We start from the raw sequence: 8506 nt of genomic DNA, 5'->3' as shown, positions 1-8506 counted from the left end.
AACTGGCGGTTGACCATGAGGATGAGGAGGTTTGAAGCGCAGAACAGTCGCCAAATTAATAGGGCCGGGGCGTACCTTTGTATCATATGAGTACTGTGGTACTCCATGTTTCTCACAGAGGTCAGTGATTATTCCAGCCAACCCCAGTCCTCCACCGGAAGATCCCTCAACCATAATGTCAAAGGTCGTTCGAACAATATCCCCCACATTCAGATTATACCCTTTCATAATACCGTAAACCCATTTAAGTCTGTCCATTTGAGCATCAGAAAAATGCTTGTTGGGGAGCATCCTTGCACTAACAAAGTAAAGCCAAGCCTTGGCCACTGGGTTGAGTTCACACCGGTACAATTGGTATGGTACTCCACTAAGCTCATGGAACCTAAGGCCAGGATACCCTAGAGTCTCAGCCATATCCACATAATTCGTACTTCTCTCATAGAATTGTTGTTTCAATTGTTGTTCTTCATAAGTGAAAGTTCGGAGATCATAAAGGGCATGAATAGCGTCTACGGTAGCAGGCACTCTAACCCCCCTAACTCTAACTTTGCCCTCTTCTCTTTCAGGCCAGTTGGCTAAAAACTCCAAAGCTAGAGTTTGATTACCACGCTCAGTGACATCGACGAACTTAGTCCACTGCCTGCGTAGGATTTGATCCCTAATAGATGCAAAAGCAGGGGGAATATTGGCAGTTTGGCTTAGGTTGACTATGTCTATCCCTCTATCTTCAATGAACGCCCTATCTTTCAATTTTAAAAACCTCTCTTGAGCCTCCACGTTGGCAAACCTAACTCTATCAAGGTTAGGGCGTCCCCTAGATGGGTTGGATGATGAAGCTCCTTCTTCATTGACCCTTGACCTCTTTGGACCCATAACTCCCAAATTTTTTTCTAACTTTCAAGATTTTTCAAAATTTTGACAGCACTTCCCCTTAAAAATTGACTTCCCGGGATTAAAATCCCTTTCAATTTAACCCAATTCTATTCACACAATCAATTTCAACAATGTATATAGCAAAAATCCCAAATATCCACCAAATAATTCAAAACTATCCAACAAATTCACAAATTTTTCAATAAAAATTGGAATGGAAGTCTTAGAATCAATACCTCAATGAAAATCACTCTTTAGTCAACCTCCATTGATGAGAACCTTGAAGCTTTAGGGAAGAAGAAGATGAATAGTGATTTTTCTGAAATTTGGGTGAGGTTTAGGGATTTTGGAATGGATTTTTAGAGGAAAAGAGTGTTAGATGAGAGAAATAAGAGATTATGATGATTTGGGATGAAAGTTTATGGGTAATTTTGAGGAAAATTGGTTTGAATGGGGTTAGATGAAGAAATTAGGGTGAAAAGAGGTGGTTTTCGGCTGGGAGAAGAAAGTGTTTGAATGAGGTGTGATTTTGAAATGTTAGGGTTTTTAGGATTTAAAAAGGAAAAAACTGACCATCTCGCCGCGGCGACATGTAGCCTCGCCGCGGCGAGAATCCGTGAAAATTAGCCTTATTCTGTAAGTCCACTCTCGCCGCGGCGGCATGTCCCCTCGCCGCGGCGAGAAATGTCGAAAATACGCTCCTTTCTGTAAAACAATTCTGGCCGCGGCCAGACATTTCATGGCCGCGGCCACTGACCAAAAACCAAAATTTTTTTTTTTTTTTTTTTTCAGTAACGAAACAGAATGAACATCAAGAAAAATAACAGCAAAAATAAAAAAAAAAAAGTTCAACTAAATCAAAAGAACACTTGGGTTGCCTCCCAATTAGCGCTAACTTTATCGTCGTTCAGCTAGACGTTGATCGAGATCTCTAAAGTGGCGCCAGAATCATGGCGGACTTGGTTTGATCAAATTGACCCCCCAAGTAGAGCTTTAATCGTTGTCCATTCACTTTGAAAGTATTAGGACTTTCACCTTTTAGTTCCACTGCTCCGTAGGGAAACACTTTGATCACCGTAAATGGCCCTGACCACCTTGATTTTAATTTACCAGGAAACAACTTTAGCCTTGAGTTAAAGAGTAGAACTTGTTGACCAGGTTGAAACTCTTTTCTGACTAGATTTCTGTCATGCCATCTCTTAGTTCTTTCCTTGTAAATCTTGGCGTTCTCATATGCTTCATTTCGAAATTCTTCCAACTCATCCAACTGTAGTAGTCTTTTACGCCAGCAGCTTTTAAGTCCATGTTCAGAGTTTTCATCGCCCAATACGCCTTGTGTTCTAGCTCTACCGGTAGATGACAAGCCTTTCCAAACACCAACCGATATGGTGACATCCCGATTGGCGTCTTGAACGCTGTTCTATAAGCCCACAATGCGTCATCCAACTTTCTTGACCAATCTTTCCTTGATCTCTGCACCGTTTTCTCCAGAATCTTCTTTATTTCTCGGTTAGAAATCTCAGCTTGGCCATTACTTTGCGGATGATAAGGTAAAGCTGTTCTATGACGAACACCATATCTCGAGAGGAGTGCTTCGAACTGTTTGTTGCAAAAGTGACTCCCTTCATCGCTTATGATTGCTCGGGGAGTTCCAAACCGAGTGAATATGTTCTTTTGAAGGAACCGAAGGACTGTTTTACCATCATTAGCTGGTGTGGCTGCAGCTTCCACCCATTTTGACACATAATCCACAGCTAATAGGATGTATAGATTGCTAAACGATGAAGGAAAAGGACCCATAAAATCTATCCCCCATACATCAAACAATTCAACTTCCAAGATTCCTGTCAAAGGCATTTCGTTTCTCCTTGAGATGTTTCCTGTACGCTGACAACGATCACATGCCTTCACAAAAGTACTAGCGTCCTTGAAAAGTGTTGGCCAAAAGAATCCACTTTGCAACACCTTGGCAGCTGTTCTAGTTCCACTGAAGTGTCCCCCACATGGTAAAGCATGACAGTGATTAAGAATAGAGTACATCTCCTCTTCAGACACACACCTTCTTATTATCTGATCCGCACAGTGCTTGTAGAGGATTGGCTCTTCCCAATAGTAATGTTTCACCTCAGAAAAGAACTTCTTTAGTTGTTGTCGAGATAGCTCAGGAGGAGTGATATTGGCAGCCAAGAAGTTAACATAATCAGCATACCATGGTACCATCAGACTTTCCCTCACACTAAAAAGTTGTTCATCGGGAAATTGTTCATTTATTTGTACCTCTTTTGCATTCTGACTTTCTTCCAGCTCTAGTCTTGACAAGTGATCTGCCACCAAGTTCTCAGTACCCTTCTTGTCTTTTATATCTAGATCAAATTCTTGCAAAAGAAGAACCCATCGAATCAGTCGTGGTTTGGCATCCTTCTTAGTCATCAAGTATTTGATTGCTGAATGGTCTGTATACACTATCACTTTATTACCAATTAAGTAGGGTCGAAATTTGTCACATGCAAATACTATGGCCAGCATCTCTTTTTCTGTAGTAGCGTAGTTTAGTTGGGCATCATTCAAGGTTTTGCTTGCATAATAAATGGTTCTGAATACCTTGTCAACCCGTTGTCCCAAGACTGCTCCAATAGCATAATCACTTGCATCGCACATGATTTCAAAAGGTAATTCCCAGTTTGGTGTAGTCACAATCGGTGCTGAGATTAACTTCTCCTTGAGAATTTGGAATGCTTCAAGACAATCTTTCCCAAATTCAAAAGGTACTCCACTAGCAAGAAGATTGGATAGCGGTTTGGCCACTTTGGAGAAATCTTTGATAAATCTTCTATAAAACCCGGCATGACCCAAAAAGCTTCGGACTCCCTTCACTGAAATTGGAGGAGGCAAGTTCTCAATTGTAGATACTTTGGCTCTGTCAACCTCAATACCTTCTTTTGAGATTTTATGTCCCAGCACTATTCCTTCTGTAACCATGAAATGGCACTTTTCCCAGTTCAGCACCAAATTAGAGTCTTCACATCTTGCTAAAACCAACTCCAAGTTACTCAGACATTGGTCAAACGATGAGCCAAACACTGAAAAATCATCCATGAACACCTCGATGCACTTTTCTATTAAATCTGAAAATATAGCCATCATACACCTCTGAAATGTTGCTGGAGCATTACATAGCCCAAATGGCATTCGTCGAAAAGCAAAAGTACCATATGGACATGTGAATGTTGTTTTCTCTTGATCCTCCGGTGCTATAGCTATTTGGTGATACCCTGAGTACCCATCAAGGAAACAATAGTACTCTTGTCCTGCCAACTTGTCTAACATCTGATCAATGAATGGGAGTGGAAAGTGATCTTTTCTTGTGGCCTTGTTGAGTTTTCGGTAGTCAATGCAAATTCTCCATCCCGTGACAGTTCTAGTTGGGATGAGTTCATTCTTCTCATTCTTCACCACCGTCATCCCTCCTTTCTTTGGAACAACTTGGACTGGGCTCACCCATTTACTGTCTGAAATAGGATACGCTACCCCTGCATCTAACCACTTCAAGACTTCTTTTCTGACAACCTCCTTCATTGGTGGATTTAATCTACGTTGTGCATCAATGGTTGGCTTCACTCCTTCCTCCATTAAGATTCTATGCATTACAGTTGAAGGGCTGATCCCTTTAATATCTGCTAAAGTCCATCCAATGGCTTTTGAATGCTTCCTCAAAACCCGTAATAGCTTATCTGTCTCTACAGAAGATAGGGAAGAAGCCACAATAACAGGAAGTGTCTTATTTTCACCCAAATATTCATACCTGAGATGCTCTGGTAGGACTTTTAACTCTAGTTGAGGAGGCTTTTCAGTAGATGGGGTAGGCTTTGTTGGTATGACTCCTAACTCTTCATAATATTTTCTATTCAGCGGTCCATAAGAATCGAGCCACATAGCATATTCATAAGCTTCCTTACCATCTTGTTCCACCACCTCTTCTTGTACCAAAGTCAGATTAAGAGGATCTTCAGCATGTGTCTTTGTCTCCACCAACTGGTCCACCACATCAATTGCAAAACAGTTGTCACTAGCTGTAGGATAGGTCATTGCTTTGAGTACATTAAATACAACTTCATCTCCTTGTACCCTTAACTTTAACTCTCCTTTCTGAACATCAATTAGTGCTTTCCCTGTTGCCAAGAAAGGTCTCCCCAGGATGATAGGAACATTACTGTCTTCTTCCATATCCAGAACAATGAAATCAGCTGGGAAGATGAACTTGTCCACCTTTACTAACACATCCTCAATGACTCCTCTAGGGTGAGCTAGCGATCGATCTGCCAATTGAAGAGTTACAGTAGTTGGCTTTGCTTCACCTAGCTGCAATCTTTTGAACACTGACAAGGGCATTAAGTTAATACTGGCTCCCAAATCACATAGTGCATTTATCCCTTCAATTTTACCAATAGTACAAGGAATAGTGAAGCTCCCTGGATCTCTGAGTTTTGGAGGGAGTTTCTTCTGTAGAATAGCGCTACACTCTTCAGTTAGAGCCACTGTCTCATAGTCTTCCATCTTCCTCTTCTTTGACAAAATTTCCTTCATAAACTTCACATAACTTGGCATCTGCTCTAGAGCTTCGCAAAAGGAATGTTAATGTGAAGTCTTTTGAAGACTTCTAGAAACTTGGTGAACTCGCTTGTCTAAGCTTGACTTTCTCAGCCTCTGAGGATAGGGTATCTTTACATGATGATCAATACTAATCGGTGGAGACTGTTGTGGTGGTGCTTTGGGCTATCGCAGCCTTCTCTGCTTTGTCGGTGTTGGTGTTGGCACTGGTTGAGCATTTATTTCTACATCTACCTCAACTGGTTGTGGTAACTCAGGCCCATTATACTTCTTACCGCTCCTCGGGTAATTGCCTTGCGTTTTCTTTAGGATTAACTTCGGTGGTGCTAGGCAAATTTCCTTGAGGGCGGGTTGCTACCCGAGTTGCTAGCCGGCCCATCCGAGTCCGCAGTCCTTAATTGAAGATCTAGTTTCAGTCATGAATTGGAGCAAGAATCTGTCTCGCAAACTAGAACTTCCACCGCAGGATTGTTGCCGATTAAACCGTTGGTTACGATTTCTTTGTTGATAGAACCCACTATTTCTTCGGTTGTTATTCGGTTGAACCCATAATTGTTGTTGTTGTTGTTCCGTGAAAAATTCCCAATGGCCTTAGCTTCATCCATTGGCAAATCATCCACATCCGCTTGGCACTCCGAAAAGTGATGACTTCCTCCACATAACTCACAAACAATTTGGGCTTGCTTAGCTTGCCCCGCAATGATTTTAGTCAATGCCTCAACTCCGAGCCGTTAACTTTGTGATGGCATCGACTTCTAACACACCGGCTACTTTCTTGGATTGACTCCTTTCGCCTGGCCACCGCTTGGTTGTTTAGAGCCATCTCCTCCAATAGATCATATGCCTCATTAGCACTCTTTCTCATAAAAGCTCCGCCACTCGCTGCATCTATTAGAGTTCTAGTATTACCAACCAACCCGTTGTAGAAGTTGTGAACCAGCATCCACTTCTCTATACCATGATGGGGACACTTCCTGATCAGATCTTTAAACCTCTCCCAGGCCTCATGGAGAGATTCATTATCTTGTTGGCAGAAATTATTAATTTCTCCTCTCAGCTTTGCAGACTTTGCTGGAGGAAAGAACTTTGACAAGAATTTTGTTGCCAGATCATTCCATGTAGCAATAGAATTCGGTGGCAAAGAATTCAACCAACTCTTGGCTCGTTCTCTGAGAGAGAATGGAAACAACCTCAATCTAATGGCATCGTCGCTAACTCCATTAACTTTAAAAGTTTCACAAAGTTCCATGAAGTTAGAGAGATGCAAATTAGGATCTTCAGAAGGGAGACCACCAAACTGAACTGAAGACTGCACCATTTGAAGGATGGCAGGCTTGATCTCGAAGTTGTTTGCATCCACTGCCGGTGGCCTAATACATGACTGCACTCCCGTCAGAGTAGGGAGAATGTAATCTCTCAAGCTTCGGCCATTAGCTTGATCTTCCACAGCGCCACCATTATTACCATTATTACGCCCATTGTTCCCAACATTATTGTTCACATTGGCAGCCATGATTTCTGATGTTTCGGCGATTCTTTGAAACTCTTTCTTGCCTCTTGTTCTTTCGATTCTTCCTGCAGGTTTTCTCAATTTCAGGATCAACTGGTAATATGACTGATTGTCCTTGACGGCGCATGCACTTAGGATTCCTGAGATAAATAAAGAAAATATTGCAAGAAAAAGGTTAGAAAAATCAGCAAGAGAAAATATACCAAAGTAGAAGTTAGTATAATTTTATGTAATATTAATCTTTAAACAATTCCCCGGCAACGGCGCCAAAAACTTGTTGCTATATTTTTAAACGCTACGCAAGTATACGCAATCAAGTAGTAAAATCTCACACAGGTGAGGTCGATCCCACAGGGAATTGGATTAAGTACCACTAAATTATACTTATGAGTCTATTCGGTAAATCAAAAGCAATTACGGTTTAAAAACAGTAAAATTTGAAAGAAATTCAGAAAACTTAATAACACAGTTTAAAGTTTAGCAAGATGAGACAATAGGGAGGAGAATCCTGTTGTTGTTTACCCAAATTGTTAATGATTAATTACGATCCTATTCTTGGGTTGAATGACAGATTATAAAATAACCTAGCTCCTTTCAGATCTTCTAGATTCTAAATCACATGTTATCTAATTAATTCCTTAATTAAACTAACATGAAATCAGCATTAAGCAATAATCTACTCGTCACATAAGTCATGTAAATACTTTCGTTTCACATAGAACATCGATTATCTTAATTTTAGCATTCTCAATTCTCACTTTTCAGATTTTGAATTGAGATCATAGAGCATGCACAAGGTGATCAATCTTAAACATGAAATTAAACACAAATTAAGATAATTTCACACACACAAGAATTGAGGAATGGTAATTAAACATTAACTAGGAAAACATTAAACAACAATCATCATCCTCCCTAAATGGGAAATTTAGTTCAGAAACAAATCCATAACCATTCCTATAGCAATATTCAACATAAATAAATTAAAGAGGAATAAAGAAAAGAACTGTTTAAGGGTGAATTCTGAATCTTCACTTGAATCTCTACGCTCTTCCTGCCGCTCTCAGCTGTGTTTTAGGGTTCCAAATCGCTCTCCCTGACTTCCAATCGCAGTTTTCTATTTATACTTGAAATTTAGGGTTCGATGGACGAAAATACCCCCGGTCCGTACGGGATCTCGCCGCGGCCATGCTTCCTCTCGCCGCGGCGAGAATGTGCCAAATTTAGGCACTTTCTGTTTCTCGTATCTCGCCGCGGCGAGACTCTTCATCGCCGCGGCCAGATATGCAAAAACTCAAAAATGAAGTTTTTCTTCGGCCCAGCACGTCTTTCAGTGAATTTCTGCACCCGAGACCTCTTTTACTCCAAAGAACCTGAAAACATAGAAAACAAGCGTAATTCCGTCTCAACACAGCTAAGAATGCACATAAATCGGATCCATAACATAGGCTAAAAATAGCCTAACAATAATTAAAATAGTATAATTATTTGAACGATTTGTTTTATAAAAAATAA

At 40.8% G+C, this 8506-nt stretch overlaps 1 non-coding gene across 1 annotated transcript; it reads left to right on the top strand.

Moving 5' to 3' along the window:
• Nucleotides 1-6434: 6434 nt before the first annotated feature.
• Nucleotides 6435-6541, top strand: LOC133033763 (small nucleolar RNA R71). The gene has a single exon (XR_009685829.1). It is a non-coding gene; the product is annotated as a small nucleolar RNA R71 (small nucleolar RNA).
• Nucleotides 6542-8506: the final 1965 nt, after the last annotated feature.

Source organism: Cannabis sativa, chromosome 1 (genome assembly GCF_029168945.1).
Source record: "Cannabis sativa cultivar Pink pepper isolate KNU-18-1 chromosome 1, ASM2916894v1, whole genome shotgun sequence".
In the NCBI taxonomy this organism is placed as follows: Eukaryota; Viridiplantae; Streptophyta; class Magnoliopsida; order Rosales; family Cannabaceae; genus Cannabis; species Cannabis sativa.
Note: the sequence above shows the minus strand (reverse complement) of the source record. Positions and strands in the feature narration are given on the sequence as shown.